Source organism: Budorcas taxicolor, chromosome 7 (genome assembly GCF_023091745.1).
Source record: "Budorcas taxicolor isolate Tak-1 chromosome 7, Takin1.1, whole genome shotgun sequence".
In the NCBI taxonomy this organism is placed as follows: Eukaryota; Metazoa; Chordata; class Mammalia; order Artiodactyla; family Bovidae; genus Budorcas; species Budorcas taxicolor.
In genome coordinates, this window is record NC_068916.1 from 38,700,878 (window position 1) to 38,720,018 (window position 19,141).

Sequence of the window (19,141 nt, forward strand, 5' to 3'; positions counted from 1 at the left end):
CAGAGGAGCCTAAGGAGACATGATGACTAAATGTGACAAGGAGCCCTGGATGGGGTCCTGGCACAGAAGCAGAACATGAGGCAAAAACTGAAGAAATCTGAATAAAGTATCAATATTGGTTCATCAATTGTAACAACTGTGCCATGTTAATGTAAGGTGTTAATAACATGGGAACCCAGGTGTAGAGTATATGGGAATTCTTTGTACTATCTTTGTAATTTTCCTGTAAAACTCTTCTAAAATTAAAATTTTATTTTTTAAAAATGTAAAACTTGTAAAGGACACCCTAAATAAAGTTAAAGGAAACCCAGAAGATTAACTATTTTTCCTAGGAGAGAAAGGTCCAGAAAAGCAGGCAGGGCCAATGATACTGAGTATTTTTCACGTGCTTACTGGCCACATGTATGTCTTCTTTTGTGAAGTGTATGTTCAAGTCTTTTGCACGTGTAATATTGAATGAACTGTCTTATTACTGCCTTTTGAGTGGAGTTTTATTGGTTTAAAACAACATAAACTTATTATCTGATAGTCAGGTAGATCAGAAATCTCACTGGGCTAACATCAAGGGGACAGCTGGACTGGGATCCCCCTAAAGACTAGAGGATCATTATTTCCAAGCCTTTTCCACTTTGCAAACCCACCTGTGTTCTTTGACTTGTAAACCATTCCTCCATCTTCAAAGCCAAGAATGCAACATCCTCAAAAATCTGGTTTTCTCCGATTCTGCCCTTCCTGTCTCCCTCTTCTAAGGTCACTGTGATTACACTGGGCCCAACTAGGTAACCAGGACAGTCTTCCCATCTAAATATCCTTTATTTAATCACAACTTCCAAGTTCTTCTGCCATCTAAAGTAACTTATTCACAGGTTTTAGGTTTTAGGATGTGGACATCCTTGGGGAAGTCATTAATCAGCTTATAATACCCACAATCTATCCTTAAGTATAAAAAGCTAGCAATAAAGAATGCATAGACTCATTTGCATAAGAAAAACACTATTATCACTGAGTGTTAAGAGCGCTTTATATACTCTGGATCAAGTTTCCCATTTAATTAATTAATGTATTATTTTTGGCTGCACTGGGTCTTCGTTGCTGTGCGCGGCTTTCTCTGGCTGGGTGAACAGGGGCTTCTCGTTGCGGTGGCTTCTCTTGTTGCGGAGCACTGGCTGCAGGCACTCGGGCTTCAGCAGCCGCAGCACTCAGGCCCTAGAGCATGCAAGCTTCAGTAGTTGGTGCATGGCCTGGTTGCCCTGCAGCACGTGGAATCTTCCCAAACCAGGGATCACCCATGTCCCCTGCATTGGCAGGCAGATTCTTAACCACTGGACCACCAGGGAAATCTAGATCAAGTTCTTTGACAGGTATGTGTGAATACCATCTCCCAATCTATGACATGTTGCTGCTAAGACACACCACAACCAAGACGGATCTCAAGAATATTATTCTGAGTGAAAGTGACCTTACACAAAAAATTATACTGTATGACTCCATTGAGAAGTTCTACAGGAGGCAAGACTAGTCTACGGTGGAAAAAAATCCAAACAGTAGGAAAAGGCCTGATATGTATAAAGCTCAGACCCAGGGGACCCTCTGTTTAGGGCAGCTACTCCGTGTTTCAGGCTTCTGCCCTCCCAGCAGATGTTGACTATACATCCTCAGCAGTCCCTTCTGTCTGCTTTACACTGTTCTCAGCTTAGGGACCACGGTAGAAAGAACGATGCCCCCAAGGATGTCCATATCCTAACGCCTGCCACCACGCATGTGAATATCTTAATGCTACATCGCAAAGGGGGAATTAGAGTGGCAGATCAGCTGACTCTAAAATAGGATGGTTATCCTGGATTTTCCATGTTGGCCCAATGTAACGGTATGGGCTCTCAAAGGCAGCAGCAGAAGATGGAGAGCGGCAATGATGGAAGACACTCAAAGTGTAGAGGGACGGGTCCACACTCGTGGGATGTGAAGATGGAGAAAGCAGGTCACGACCCAAGGAATGTGGCTGGCCTCTGGAAGCAGAAGCAGGGACGGCCCTAAGCCGACAGCCAGCGAGAAAGCAGAGGCTCAGACCTACGTCTGCAAGGAAGTGAATCCTGGCAACAACCTGGATAAGTAAGAACACCATTCTCTTTTAGAACCTCCAAAAAGAATCAGGGCCTTGATGACGCCTCGATTTCAGTTGGTTGAGGTTCACCCTGAGCTTCTTACGGAACTGTAAGAAATAAATCTGCATTGCTTTAGGCACTACGTTTGCAGGCATTTGTTAGAGCAACAGAAAACTAGCACAGGAACCAAGCTATTGCTCGTGAACCCTTTAATTCTGCTTCTCCAGGCGTATCACAGGCTATTTCCAAGCCATCTTATCACATACACACACCTTAATAAAGCCCAAAGCCCAATATATTTCATGTGCACTTTTCTTAACCTAATACATTTCTCTTCTCAGATGTTCTGTCCCCAGGATATGATGCTGCCACCCCCAAGATCTACTCCCACCCCGAGTCCTGTGTCACTCTGCTCTCATCTGGGGCAGGTGCTTCTCAAGCCTCTGCCTCTCTGTGGGCCTGTGTCCGCCCACTGCTCTTCTCCTGGGTTGGAAGAAACAACTAGAAGAGGTTAAAAAGTTGTTCCCTGGGAGGGTGGGGGCCAGAGAACTGGTGTTTTTCATGCCGGAGGGAACAGCCTCTCTTAAGACTTTCTCCCGAACAAAGCACAGGGGCAAAGCTTACAAAGGCCGGAAGACCAAAAACCACAATCTACACAGACTGAATGGTCCATTTAGTGAAGCCTGTGGCGGTCCATTCAGGACTGGTTGGGTTGGGCTGGTTACTAATCTGTGAACTTGCGGTTTTCCAAAACACTGTGTTGGTTTATCCAGTCTCTGACATTTTGTTTTTTCTGGGAGCTGCGCCCATTTGTTGCCTGTCCTCTGCTGATGGTGGCAAAGCCAACCCAGAGCAAGGAACCAAACAAAGACAGAGTCCAACACTTACTGTGGTCGGACCTTCCTCAGTTTCCCTTTTGGCCACATTCTGCACTTGGCAGGGATGGGAACAAGTATTAGGCTTCCCTTGTAGCTCAGTAGGTAAGATTCTGCTTGCAATGCAGGAGATCCGGGTTCGATCCCTGGGTCAGGAAGATCCTCTGGAGAAGGAAATGACAACCCACTCCAGTATTCTTGCCTGGAAAATCCCACGGACAGAGGAGCCTGGCAGGCTGCAGTCCATGAGGTCGTAAGAGTAGGACACGACTCAGTGACTAAACCAAACCACCAGATGGGTCTCTAGGCTAGGTCCTTCCCCTCCTTGAAAGCTGTGGCTGCCACCAGGGCTTGTGTGCGACTGGGTGACTTTGATAAACAATCCATATAAACAGAGATGGAGGCCAAGGAAATGAGAGCAAGAGGCAAGGAAGTCAACAAACACCAGGGGGTTTCGGGGACCCAGTAACCTCAGTAGGTCATTTAGGCTCAAAATGGCCGTGAGGAAGAGGTACCCCTGGGCATCGGGCATGGAGGGTTGCCCGGTTTCTGTCTGTCCTTGGATTGACTGTGTGCCTGTCGAGGCAGAGGCTCAGACTGAACAGTGTTTGCTCAATAAGATATTGGGATACAAAATAACAATACACATGCAAGTACCTCAGACAGTTACAACTTGATCACCAGCAACACTGTTCCTTGGAAAAGCCAACCTGTTCTTCCTGACACCACACCAGGGAATCGAGAATTCCACCAGCGAGGTGGGAACCTTCACCACGTTTTGAATGTATATAATTACCCTGATGTGCAGGGCTATTTGGCGCGTTTTCCCTACAGGGTAAGAGCTGTTCTTTAATACTTAGAGCTTCCTTAGGAAGCTGACAACACTCCACCTTGGCACTGAGTATGGGGCTTGCTAAAGCCCCCAGTCACAGTTTCCATAAAGCCAGAAGTATTAGCTAAGGTTCTCATCAGTTCCTCCACTTTGAGTTCAGGAACCAAGGGCTACCACAGCTAGCCTCTACAGGTTTCATGGGCAAAACCTTTAACTAGAGGGGTATCATCTTTCTTGAGATCCCAAGTTCGCCAACATGTCTGACCTGCCAGGAAGTGACCTCCTTACTGCCTGTAGACTGGGACTACGCAGGCCATTAAACCAGCAGCAGGTCAGCTTCCTGAAATACTTTGCAGGTATCTTTTCCATGTGTGCTCCCTGGAGGGCAGCCAGCCCTGAGTGGGACACGGCTGAGTGAGTCACAGTCACAAGTCCAGTCTATCCAGCAGTAGGAAGGCAGCCTGGCTGGGCCTATGCCAAAGATTACAGCACCATGCAAAGTCAGGGCAAACACAAAGTTAAATACAGAATTACTACAAAACCCAGCAATGCTACCCCTAGGTTTATACTCAAAACAACCGAAAGCAGAGGCTCAAACAGAAATGCTTATCCACCCACATTCACAGTAGTCTTTTTATTTTTAATTTATTTGGCTGTGCCGGGTCTTCGTTGCTGCCTGGGCATTCTATAGTTGCGGTGAGTGGGGACTACTCTCCAGCTGTGGCGCTCAGTTTTCTCACTGTGGTGGCTTCTCTTGTTGCGGAGCATGGGCTCTAGAGCGTGGGGCACGTGGGCTCAGCAGTTGTGACCCCCTGGCCCTAGAGCAGCACGGGCTCAGTTGCCCCGTGGCATGTGGGATCCTCCTAGACCAGGGATTGAATTCACTCTCTTGCATCGGCAATTGACCAATGAGTCACCGGGGAAGCCCCACAGCAGTCTTACTCACAAGAGTCAGAAGGTGCAAGCACCCCAAGTGTCCACCAGCAGATGAACAAATAGACAAAATGTGGTACAGCCATATAATGGAACATGATTTGGTCATCATTTCTGATACTGATTAACCTTTTAAAAAAATATTTATTTGGCTGTGCCAGGTCTTGGTCACTGCACACTCAGTCTTTGACCTTCACTGCAGCATGTGGGATCTAGTTCCCTGACCAGGGATTCAACCCAGGCCCCCTGCATTGGGAGCTCGGAATCTTAGCCACTGAATCACCAGGGAAGTCCCCCTGATACTTGTTAACTTTGAAGCCCTAATCCTAACCTTGAAAACATGTGAGATGAAATAAGCCAGACCCAAAAGGATATATATTACATGATTCCCAATAAATGTGGAATCTACAACAGGCAAATTGAGAGACGGAAGGTAGAACAGAGGTTCCCAGGGGCTGAGGTGGGGGAAAGAGGAGTTACTATTTAATGGGTAGAGTTTCCGTTTGGATGAAGAAAAAGTTCTGGAAATGGACGATGGTGATAGTTGCATAATACTGTGAACGCACAACTTAATGCCATCGAGCTGTATACTGAAAAACGGTTAAAATGGTTACTGTTATGTGCATTTTATTAAAAATTTTCATAAAAGTAAAGTGACTTAGTACTGACCACAAACTTGGGTAGTTTTATAGATAAAGCCAAGTCAATATGTCCTATTTTCAAAGAATCAATATCTCATTAAGATTTCTGATTATTATCCTATAATCTACATGATCTCCCAATGGATATTTTTCCTTAGTACTGACTGTTCTCATTCAGCTGGAACAATGTATCACTCACAGACTGCTTCATTCTAGTTTGTACAAGCACAGCCTGGTAAGCTAAAGACTAAAGATAGACAAGAAAAAAGGTCAAGTGCTTCCTCATATGCTGCTCAGAAAAAAGAACATTAAAAAAAATACCCCTATGTTCATGCATGAATAAAAAGTTATCAGAAATACCAACAGTACTCTAAAACAAATGACCTCAGTTGGTTTTTCTTTTTTCATCATACAAACCAAAAAGGAAAAATACAGAGCATCTGAGGAATAGAAATAAGGCCAATTGAACACAGACAGATCAAACTCCACCTCTGAAAACTAACTGTACAATCACAAAGCAAAAGCTAATCTACATTTTACACCACAAAGAAAAGCTCAACTCACTGCCAGAAGAATACAGACCAGATCCCACGCGAAGGCACATGCATCTACTTCTCTCCTCTCCAAAAACCCCATTAAAGTCATTAGAAAACACACATCCCATAATTTCGAGAGAAATTTCTAGAAGTTCAGTACAGACTCACAGAAAAATGAAAGCACCAAAAAACGTCCCAAACCCACAGGATGAGACTGTTCAGAGGTTAAACACAACGCCAAGGAGAACAAGTAGGAAGCGACTCGGGTGGACAGCACTCAACGGAAGAGAACTAAAGTGAGACACTGGCTTCCATCTGTCTGGTCTGGGGAGGTGGGCCACGTAGGGAGCAGACCCTGGAGCAGACCAGAGTAGGTTGGGTATAAACATCCGGGGGAGTAGAGAGCTTTAGGAAAAACTGAAAAACTTCAGGGAACGGGAAACAGAAGCAGAAACAGCTGAGTAAACATGAGCCTTTAGGTGAGACTCACAGCACACAAGAGATGACAGCAGAATCATAAACATTTTTCGTGAAAATGCAGCTATTCCTTTTCTATTTTCAAATATGGCTTGATCCTATTGCATATAGCACAGAGAACTATATTTAATATCCTATGATAGGCCATAATGGAAAAGATTTTAAAAAAAGAATAAAGAATTTACATATATATATACAATTATATATACGTCAAGAAACACATGGGGTAACAGGCAAATTAGGCCTTGGAGTACGGAATGGAGCAGGGCAAAGGCTAATAGAGTTTTGCCAAGAGAACGCACTGGTCATAGCAAACACCCTCTTCCAACAACACAAGAGATTCTACACATGGACATCACCAGATGGTCGACACTGAAATCAGATTGATTATATTCTTTGCAGCCAAAGATGGAGAAGCTCTATAGAGTCAGCAAAAACAAGATCAGGAGCTGACTGTGGCTCAGATCATGCACTCCTTATTGCCAAATTTAGACTTAAATTGAAGCAAGTAGGGAAAACCACTAGACCATTCAGGTATGACCTAAATCAAATTCCTTATGATTATACAGTGGAAGTGAGAAATAGATTTAAGGGACTAGATATGATAGAGTGCCTGGTGAACTATGGACAAAGGTTTGTGACATTGTACAGGAGACAGGGGTCAAGACCATCCCCATGGAAAAGTGAAAGTGAAAGAGAAGTCGCTCAGTTGTGTCCGACCCTCAGCAAGAAATGCAAAAAAGCAAAATGGCTGTCTGGGGAAGCTTTACAAATAGCTGTAAAAAGAAGAGAAGTGAAAAGCAAAGGAGAAGAGGAAAGATATAAGCATCTGAATGCAGAGTTCCAAAGAATAACAAGAGAGATAAGAAAGCCTTCCTCAGCGATCAATGCAAAGAAATAGAGGAAAACAACAGAATGGGAAAGACTAAAGGTCTCTTCAAGAAAATTAGAGATACCAAGGGAACATTTCATGCAAAGATGGGCTCGATAAAGGACAGAAATGGTATGGACCTAACAGAAGCAGAAGATATTAAGAAGAGGTGGCAAGAATACACAGAAGAACTGTACAAAAAAGATCTTCACGACCAAGATAATCATGATGGTGTGATCACTCACCTAGAGCCAGACATTCTGGAATGTGAAGTCAAGTGGGCCTTAGAAAGCATCACTACGAACAAAGCTAGTGGAGGTGATGGAATTCCAGTTGACCTATTTCAAATCCTGGAGGATGATGCTGTGAAAGTGCTGCACTCAATATGCCAGCAAATTTGGAAAACTCAGCAGTGGCCACAGGACTGGAAAAGGTCAGTTTTCATTTTAATCCCTAAGAAAGGCGATGCCAAAGAATGCTCAAACTACCACATAATCGTACTCATCTCACATGCTAGTAAAGTAATGCTCAAAATTCTCCAAGCCAGGCTTCAGCAATATGTGAACCGTGAACTTCCAGATGTTCAAGCTGATTTTAGAAAAGGCAGAGGAATCAGAGATCAAATTGCCAACATCCACTGGACCATCGAAAAAGCAAGAGAGTTCCAGAAAACCATCTATTTCTGCTTTATTGACTATGCCAAAGCCTTTGACTGTGTGGATCACAATAAACTGGAAAATTCTGAAAGAGATGGGAATACCAGACCACCTGACCTGTCTCCTGAGAAACCTATATGCAGGTCAGGAAGCAACAGTTAGAACTGGACATGGAACAACAGACTGGTTCCAAATAGGAAAAGGAGTATGTCAAGGCTGTATATTGTCACCCTGCTTATTTAACTTCTATGCAGAGTACATCATGAGAAACACTGGGCTGAAAGAAGCACAAGCGGGAATCAAGATGGCCGGGAGAAATATCAATAACCTCAGATATGCAGATGACACCACCCTTATGGCAGAAAGTGAAGAGGAACGAAAAAGCCTCTTGATGAAAGTGAAAGAGGAGAGTGAAAAAGTTGGCTTAAAGCTCAGCATTCAGAAAACGAAGATCATGGCATCTGGTCCTATCACTTCATGGCAAATAGATGGGGAAACAGTGGAAACAGTCTCAGAGTTTATTTTTGGAAGCTCCAAAATCACTGCAGATGGTGACTGCAGCCATGAAATTAAAAGACGGTTACTCCTTGGAAGGAAGGTTATGACCAACCTAGATAGCATATTAAAAAGCAGAGACATTACTTTGCCAACAAAGGTCCATCTAGTCAAGGCTATGGTTTTTCCAGTGGTCATGTATGGATGCGAGAGTTGGACTGTGAAGAAAGTGAAAGTGAAGTTGCTCAGTCGTGTCCGACTCTTCGTGACCCTGTGGACTATAGCCCACGAGGCTCCTCCGTCCATGGGATTCTCCAGGCAAGAATACTGGAGTGGGTTGCCATTTCCTTCTCCAGGGGATCTTCCCGACCCAGGGATCGAACCCAGGTCTCCCACATTGCAGGCAGACGCTTTAACTTCTGAGCCACCAGGGAAGAAAGCTGAGTGCCAAAGAATTGATGCTTTTGAACTGTGGTGTTAGAGAAGACTTTTGAGAGTCCCTTGGACTGCAAGGAGATCCAACCAGTCCATTATAAAGGAGATCAGTCCTGGGTGTTCATTGGAAGGACTGATGCTAAAGCTGAAACTCCAATACTTTGGCCACCTCGTGCGAAGAGTTGACTCATCGGAAAAGACTCTGATGCTGGGAGGGATTGGGGGCAGGAAGAGAAGGGGACGACAGAAGATGAGATGGCTGGATGGCATCACCGACTCGATGTACATATAATTATATATAATTTTATATATATATATAATTTTTCCTGGAGGAGGGCATGCAACCCACTCCAGTATTCTTGCCTGGTGAATCCCAGGGACAGAGGAGCCTGGCAAGCTACAGTCCATAGGGTTGCAAAGAGTCAGACATGACTGAAATGACTTAGCATGCACACACACACACACACACACAAAGGGTTTATATCTATTTATATATTATATATAAATAAAAATAAAAAAATATATATATAACTGAATCACTTAGCTGTACAGCAGAAACTAACACAGCATTGTAAATCAACATACTTCAATAAAAATAAATAAACAACAAACAGGGAGTGAACTGAAGTGAAGAATTAGGTCCCAGCACATTCTTGTGTAAACATATGTCACTTCATGGCTAACTGCGACTCTTCAGAATCATCCTTTAGGGAAAGCAGTCTTTTCAGTAAATAGTTGAAGTCTCTCATGAATCCATTCAGTTCAGTCCAACTCTTTGCGACCCCATGGACTGCAGCACGCCAGGCTTCCCTGTCCATTACCAACTCTTGGAGCTTTACTCAAACTCAGGTCCATGAGTCAGTGATGCCGTTAGAAACTGAACTGGGCTGCCAGTGACAGAGGCCAACCTGTGGCTTCATCCCATAGGGCTTTTAATTGTTTTTAAGTGATGTATGGTTGAGCTTAACTATATTAGTTTCAGGTGTACAACATAGTGATTCAATATTTTTATAATTGCATACCACATAAAGTTATTATAACCTATTGACTGTATTCCCTGTGCTGTACATTATATCCTTGCATCTTATTTACTTTATACACAGTAGTTTGTACCTCTTAATCCCCTTCATCGATGTTACCCCTGCCCCTACCCCCACCCTGTGGTGACCAGTAGTTTGTTCCCTGTATCTGTGAGTCTGTTTCTGTTTGGCTTTGCGGGGGCGGGGCACAATGAGCAATATGCAGGATCTTCGTTCTCTGACCTGGGATCCCAAGCCCCACTGCTGTGGAAGTGTGAAGTCTTAACCACCGGACTGCCAGAGAAATCCCAGTCTGTTTCTGTTTTGTTATAAATTTCCTTTTCTCTCAGGAAACAAAGTGTTCAGCATCAGGTATGCAGGGTTGGCAGGACTGCTGCAGCCAGCAACTCCTTCTGCCTTTCTGCTGTGACATGGGATATTGTCCTGGAGTTCACCTCTTGGATGGCCACTGCACTTCCAAATATTAGGTGCACATCCCAGGAAGGAGCAGGCGCAGGGGCAGAAGGGTGAGCGTCAGGCTGAGCCAGCCCCTTCAAAGAACATTCTGGAAGCACCACTTGATGATTCCCACTAACTTCTCACCACCACCAGCAACAGAGCTGGAAAAGGTCACCCTGGATTAAATCTAGGTTTTGACAGGAGTGAAGGACATAGCACACATCTGGAAGACAGCGTCCCCCAACTGAGTGTGTGAAGCCTGTGGGTATTTTTCTAAGATCTAGAAAATCTTTTATGGTTTGAAGGTGATATGATTAGAAAGTAAAAAAAAGCTAATGGATTCCAATTAGCTCAAAATTAAAATTGCTTATTTTTTAAAAGAGGGATCAGGAAATATATTAGAAAAAATTTGATAAACTAGATTGAGCTCAACATACAATAAAATAATTAGAATAAAAGTCATGAGAAATAGGAATTTTTAGACAGAAAACTACCAACTTTACTAAGGGACATAAAACTAATTTCCACAGCCAGAGAGTCCATGTTACAAAATGGAAGCAAAGAGCAGCATAATTTGTATCAATAGTAACAGTTACTGGGGGCTCTGTCTTGGCAGACGGGCATTATTCCGTGTAATGGGTTCACGTATGCGTTGCTCTCAGAAACCCTGAGGCAGACAGATCTGACCCCCTATTAAGATGACACAGAGACACACAGGAGTTGAACTTGTTCCTCTCAAGGTCCAAGGGTGAAGGAAGGATTCAAGCACAGCCCGAAGTCTACAACCACTGCGTTTATCACTATTTCCATCTAAAATTTCACATAATCGCCCCCAGCTTTGCTGAGGTACAACTGACAGGTAACATGTGGGTCAAGGTACTGTCTTTATGGTATGTTCGGGAAGGAGGGGTCTGGAGCTGCTGGGTGCGTGTAACAGGCTGAGGTGGACGCCTGATTGAAATTCTGTCTGTGCTAGCTCTAGAGCTGGGAGGAGAAAGACAACCGAAGGTCCCACCAGGGCTCAGAGTTCAGATTTTAGCTAAAATACACACTCGTGCCTAAGAAGAAAGAGAAGGAAGCCCAGGAGAAGGAGTTCCCACTCAGGACGGCAAAGAACCTAGGCATGGGGCACCTGGGCCGGAGGGGGAACGACTGGGAAAGGAGGCGGAAACGCTGTGGAGGAGCTTCAGGGGGGTCTGGGGGTTTGTACACAGGAAACACTGCTAGTTAAAAACGAGGCAAGTGGCAACCCAAGGAAAAGCTCAAAGCTGCACAGTCAGGCGCTGGAACTGGGTCGGCTCTACCTGGCTTGAAAGTAGAATATATTTGCATCGTGATAATGATCACTTATTTAGCTAAAAATAGGGACATAATCACATTTGGAGGTTGGGGAGAAGGCGGACGTGAAAGAGCTGAACCTCAAGTATCATACAAGGAAGTGAATACATAATGCTGAACACTTAGATATTCAGACAAAACAGGCATATCATTTAGAAACACAAAAGTAACTGCCAGGAAAAAGAGCCTAAGAGCTGAAAATCCCTGCCCCTGGAGAGCACAACTGGGGATCGTGGAGAGTGGTCATTTTTGCTGCTGCTGCTATGGCCTTTGATATATTTGATTTTTAAATCATTGCATGTATTATTAGATGTGGGTTTTTTCTTTTTGATGGAGACCATTTTTAGTCTTTATTGAATTTGTTAAAATAATTGCTTCTGTTTTATGTTTTTGGTTTTGGGGCTGAGAGGCATGTGGGATCTTCGCTCCACAACCAGGGAACAAACCTGTATCCCGGCACTGAAAGGCTAAGTCTTCACTGGACCACCAAGGAAGTCCCTATTTGATATGTTTTTAAATAAACACACGACAGAATTGATACTACCTGTAAGTTATTTCAATGAACCCATGTAACTGTTTTTAGCAGTTCTCCTTGGCAAAAACTTCAGTTCCTGATGTGATTGATACAGTTTCTGCTTTGAGGGGGTCTCCTCCTTTCTTAGTCACAAATGTTTCTGGGGTGTGATTCTCTAGGGTCTGTCAGGTAGATGACACTTTCTTACTTAAATGGTGAGTTGGCCTATTTACGGGAACTTGTATTGCTGTGCACACTCAGCGTGACATGAACTTTGCTCTCAGATGATATGCATGGATGAACAGAAACATAAGCAATTCAAGCAACGTTAAGAATTAGGCTACAGCCTAAAAGCATTTATCTTTGCATTCCAGGTTTAAATTTCTGTAAGTAGATTTTAGAGAGTCTCATTATCAAAATTCTGAATTGGAACGCTCAAGGCTGAAGAGCTGCCACAAAACGTCGCTCCAGCCCACAAATCTGGGACTTCAAACACCAGCCCAGGAAAAAGTGGAGGCTCTCCCTCAAATGAAGTTCCCTTCAAGGGAGGCCATGCTCTTGGAAACTGAGGGAACTCTGACACTGGGTCTCCAAGAGAGAGAATATGAGAGTAAAATTCTAATGATTCCATCTTAAGTTTGGGAATTTTCTTACTAGGTAATATTTGACAGGAATGTTAGCAGGAATGAGCTGCCAAGGGGTGCTTTCTGGGGCTTGTCCTGACCCTGTTCCTTGCACTCACCCTTAAATGGAGATTGGTTAAGGAGATGGATGCTTGGGCTCTAGAGTTACAATGCTGTACTTGTCTGCTTTCTGGGGGAGAGTAGGGAGTACTGTTACCAAATGGATTTTGTGTCCAAGATGATGAATACTGAAATTTCCCTAGTTTCATTCTAGATAAAGCAATATTCTACTGGACTGTTTTACTGTTATAGGTTTTCAGAATGCTTTGTAGTGAGTTTCTGGAAGCCACCAGAGAATGCTAATACGGGCAGCATCTATGGTGTGCACAGGCCTCCTCTTTTTTGAAAAATGCATATTACCAGGCTCTGCCCCAGCAGTTTGGGTCAGTTGGCCTGGTGCCCCCCGGACCCCACTCTGAGAGCTATGGTCTGCCGTACGCTGATACTTGGATGTCTGCACGCAGCCCTCCCAAGACGGGAAAGGGGAACACACTTACGGGACTCAAAGGCCTGGGCTTTGGCACCCAGTGCTCTGATGAACTTCTCCTTTACTAGCTGCAAGCATGCTTACCGTATGTTACAGCAGGTGGAGGAGGTCCGCAGCCACTTAACGTGACAGTCACCCTGTGGCCCTGTATGTGCAGGGACTGCCCTTCCCCACCGCCAGAAATGGGAACAGGCCGGGAGTGATGTCCCCAAGGGTTGGCACATGTCAGTCCAAACATCGCCCATCTAGACTGCAGAGTCAACATAAGGCACTGGCAAGAGGCTCACATCTGCTGGGGGAAATGACTGTCTTCCAACAACTGGATGACCGAGGGCCCAGGACAGCAGAGTGATCAAGGCCAAGGCACTTCCTCTCAACTGGAGCTCCAGAGAGAACCAGGCGATGGTGAGGAGCGGTGGTGGGGGTGTGTGCATGGTCCAATTATCCGCTGCTGCATAAAAAGCCACGCTGAAACTTGGTGATGTAAAACAGCAATCTCTTTTTGTTGATGTTAACCATTTGTTTATTCATTCACTTACTGATGGACTATTTAAAGAAATATCAGAATGTTTCTTTTCCTTTTGGCTGTACCATGTGACATGCACAGGATCTTAATTCCCCCACCAAGGACTGAACCCACGCCCCCGCAGTAGAAGCACAGAGTTCTAACCACTGGACCACCAGTTAAGTCCCAGCAATCCCTTTAGGACTCTGTGGTTCAGGGATACGGAAGGAGCAAAGGAATTGCTCCACATCCAGTCCACGACATCTGGGGCTTCTGCTGAAGGACCTGGACAGCTGATGCAGGAGCCCGGATGGCTTTTTCCCTCGCATGTCGGCACCCGGAGGCTGAGGGACGGGACCAGCTGGGACTGGAGGCCTGCTTCCACGGTGGCTCGGGGCTCCCGGGGCCAGTGTCCCAGGCAAGCGGGTGAAGCTGCCTGGCCTTTAAGGCCGGCCTCAGAAGTCACAGCACCTCACCTCTGCCACATGCCACTAACGGAGCCAAACAGAAGCCCACCGGACGTAAGGAGGGGCAGACAGAGCATGGAGCCTACCTCTTGAGCGGAGAAACAGGAGAGAACTTTGGGCAGTGCTGTCAAACGAGCACAGCAGGTCTCAGAAGAGTGGATGATGTAAGACAGTAACAGAAGAAAACTTCCCAGAGCCAAATAAAGACACAAGTGTCAAACAAAGGAGATGCCTAGTGCCAAGGAAGCGAGAAAAAGAAAAAGATTCAGACCCAGACACATCCTGGCCATGTTTCAAACCATCAAACAAAAATACTCCTAAAAACTTCTGGAAAGAAGAATCAGAGAGGAGCAAGAATCAGAAGATGACATCAGACTTATAGTTGACCTCACTAAACACAAGTATAAGATCAAAATAAACCCGTTTTCAGACAGAGAAGAATTCAGAATGATAACTTCCCCTGAACTGTCTCTAAGAGAGTATCCAGAAGGCATATTCCACAAAACAAAACACAAAACGCAAAAGGGCCTGGAACACAGGAATTGGAGAGCAGAGAGACCAGGAAGGCAAGTCAGTGCACATTTTAAGAATAGCCATTTATAACCAAAATCCCAAACAATTTCTGTTGGTTTCCTGCTCTGCCCCTCCCTCAGGAGGGTGGCTTAATGCTGACTGCTTAAGATTAGTACCACAGGATACCGAGGGGACCCCAGTTCAGACACTGAGATTTCTGGAGTGCTCAGCCAAGCAGTTGTGTCTGAGTGCATCAGCTGAGACTGGGAGCATCTGCCTCAAGCCACCCAGTTTATTGTGAATCCCTGTCTCCTCCACAAGGCTTCAAGCAAGGCAGAGCAGGGTTTGCCCACTCCCCTCCTAACATTCCCTCTCCACGAGATCCACTCCCTCCCACATTCTCAATGACAAGTGAAGTTCCTACTAAATTTACCAACTTAGCCATTTAACGTCGTTCCTCCTTCTACATATTCGATTCTCCTTCTGATCACCCTTGCATGAGTTGGAATTAATTTCAACCATGAGTAAAAGGAAACTACACATGCATGCAAGTTTGATTTCTCTCCTTGTGAATGCCCTCTGCAGCAGTGGCGGGTCCAGGGACCCTGGTGTGCCACCCTCCAGGCAGCCGCGTGCCCAGCAGCCTGCTGTCTGCAGGTTAGTCATCATCTCTAAGCCACAAGCCCACATCTTTATACTGTTGTGTGGTGCTGTGTCTGGAACTCTGTAAACTATGCTTGCCTTGCTCCTTAGCCAGCCAGCCTCCTGCTGGGTTCTGCTCTTGGGAAGTCCTGGATGGAGACGAGAAGAGCAGACAGATGGGACTGCTCTCCTTTTCCAAGGGAAGCAGCAGTAGCCAGAGGCTCCAGCCCATTCAGCACTCACAGCAGCACACACCTTGCCCCATTCGTCAGCAGAAGCAACTGTCACACTGCACTCCCTCCCTGCTGGGAGTCCAAGTATCTGCCAGGTCCCACTGTCTCCAAAGTCTGGGCCCCAACCAAAGGGCACCCCAATTTCTTAACGCCTCTTTGAGGATACAAAGATCCTCCACTGACGAGAAGAGAAACACAAATGAAGACTTTTGTACACTGATCAGACTACCAAAAATTGAGCACTCTTAACAACATCAAGTGCTGAGAAGCGGCAGTGGGCTGGCAGCCAAGATGGGGTGTGGAATGGATGCGACCCCTTTTGGAGAGCACCCTGACCTGTAATAGAACTGAAACTCACGTGCGTTACAACAGTAGCTCCTGTATACTCGTGCATGAAGACTGCTCACGAATTGTGCAGAGCAGAGCTCTAAGGGCAAAACCTGGAAACCGCCTAAATGTCCAGCAGTGCAGAACAGAACTGGAGTCTGCTCAGGCCACACCTTGAGCTACATGTAGTCCAAAGGCTCACAAACAACGGTGGATTTTAAACACTGAGGAAGGGAATTCCCTGGTGGTCTGGGGGTCAGGACTCCACGCTTTCACTGCCACAGGCCAGGGTTCAACCCCTGGTCAGGGAATGAGGATCCTGCAAACCAAGTGGTGAGGCCAAAAATAAACAAATAGACATTGAGGAATACATCTGTGTACCATTTATAATTTTTAAAATGCAAAATAATACTATGTACTGAGGGACACACACTTCCATGGTAAAATTTTTTAGAAACACAGAAAAAGTCAGAACCAGCAGTGGTCACATCTGAGGGGAGGGCACAGGTTTAGGGCAGAGGGCAAAGAGGTATGCAAACATTTTGAAATGTTTTTTATCACACCGCACAGCAGGTCCAGGGCTATGCATTTATATATAACTTTCAGATGATCAAATAACTCCATTTTTAAACACACTTAGCAGAAACGTAGATTACAGCATCATGATCCCATGGGTATGAAAAGACAAATTAAGAACACACATCTAACCATCTAATTTTCTGAGGAAGCACCCCTGGCTGTGAATTTTGAGAGGAATATAAAGAAGACCCTGACAGTCAAGCAAAGACCAACACCATCACTTTATGCTTTGCCTTCAAATCAGTGACCTGACACCTGCTGGTTCTCAAGCCTGGATTCTCATCAGAACCACCCCGGCAGGGGAGGGAGTGCTTTTATTTTTTATTTTTTTTTAGGGAGTGCTTTTAAAACTACCCTTGGGTTTCCCTGCTGGCTCGGTGGCAAGGAATCCACCTGCCAATGCAGGAGGCACGGGTTCAGTCCCTGGTCCAGGAGGATCCCACATGCCCAAGTGGCTGAGCCCAGGCACCACGACCACTCACCTGTGCTCTGGAGGCCAGGAGCTGCAACTGCTGACGCCCGCACTCCATAACAAGAGCAGCCACCGCAGTGAGAAGCCTGAGCACTGCGACTAGGGAGCAGCCCCCCCTCTCTGTGACTCGAGAAAAGCCTGCAGCAGTGAAGACCCAGCACCACCAAAAATCAAATACATAAAATTATTAAAGTAAATATATATTTATATTAAAAAAACAAAACCAAAAAAGCCTGCCCTTGCCCAGGCCCCACCTTCTTACACCAGAGCTGGAGAAGAAGGCAGGCTCACTTTCCTTTTCTAGGTGACTTTAACATACAGTCAAGGGTGAGAGTTATAGAGTACCAGATGCCAACTTGCCTACTTCAGGAATTCAGGGAACACCGAGTATGGTGAGTGGGCTGCAGATGACATGGCCGCTGCAGTCACAGAGGGGGGACCAGAGGCCTCGGCTGCAGACGACATGGCTGCTGGGGTCACGGAGGGGGGACCAGAGGCCTTGGCTGCAGACGACATGGCTGCTGGGGTCACGGAGTGGGGACCAGAGGCCTCGGCTGCAGACAACATGGCTGCTGCGGTCATGGCGGGGCGGGGGGGTCCGGACTCCAGGCCTCGGCTGTGCATGTCAGTGTGGACATGGAGCTCCTCTCCAAGAGGGAAGTGCTCAATGAGGCGGAACCTCAATGAGCTCTCCCTACAGATCTCCTGCATCCACAAGGGCATGGAGTGAAGTGAGTTAACTCATGTCAACCGCTTAGAACCAACTCTTGGGCACACAGTGCCCATTCCATGTTAGCTACTTTTCGAGTAAAGAAACCATTTTGAGGTTAAGTGCTTAATAAAATGTTTCAATGAGGAAGAGCATATTTACTCTCATGAACAAGCTCCCAAACCCATATGACGGAAACACAGCTCAGACCTCTCGAAGTCAAGTGTGTGAACAATCTCTCGACACCTAAGCCATACACGCAGGAAACATCGAGAGGGACAGGAGATGGTTAAGAGTAGACCAACAAAGAGCTCTGGGAGTGAGCCTGAACGACTAAGAAAATACGTGCCCACTCTTCACCTCATCTACTTTTACATCACCTATTCTATAATCAAAGTCAGATAATGTCAATTACGAAAAGCCTGCCCACAACTGGAAGCGAGGGTTTGCACTTGCTTTAAGATGGAGGTTCTATTGCTTCTGTGTCCTGGTGCTGCACTGATGCTAAAAAAAAAACCCACGTGGTTCTTTAGCCAAGATGTTTGAGGAAACCCAGACCTCAGACCAGCTGACAGAGGAGGAGGTTGAGATGTCTGCCTTTCAGGAAGCAATTACCCAGTTGACGTTACTAAGCAGCAATAATTACCACTCAAATAGTGATCTCTGAGGGAGCTTTTTTCTAAATCAGATGCTCTGGACAAAATTATGATATGAAAGATTGACAGACACCAGTAAACTAAAATGTGGGAAAGAGCTGCACATTAATCTCATTCCAGACGAGTAAAATTGAACCCTCACGGCTGTGGACACCAAAACAGGGCGACCAAGGACGTGCTGATCGATAACCCTGGTGCTATCGCAAGTCTGGGGCCAAGGCACACACGGAGGCTTTGCAGGCTGCTACAGAGCTCTTTGTGACAAAACAGTTTGGTGCTGGGTTTTATTCTACCTATTTGGGTACTGAAAGTGGCCGTTATCACTACTAGAGCCTTCTGCAGGAGGATCATCCAGTTAGGACCATCAGAGGCAAACCTACAGGCCGAAGAACAAAGGCTATTCTGTGTCTGAAAGACCTAACCAAGTCCTTAGAGGAAAGAAGAATAAAGGAGATTGTGAAGAAACACTCTCAATTTATCAGGCGTCCCATGACTCTGTGTGGAGAAGGAACATGATAAGGAAGTCAGTGGTGGCTGAAATGTTGAACTGTGAGTGGGAAGGTGCTGGGCTGGATGGGGGCCCATCCCATGGCGGGCGGGGGTCAGAGGAGACTGGAAGTAGCAGCCAGCTGCACTGGGAGTGAGCCCCAGAGGCTGCCACACGCGGAACTTACTGTGCGCTTCC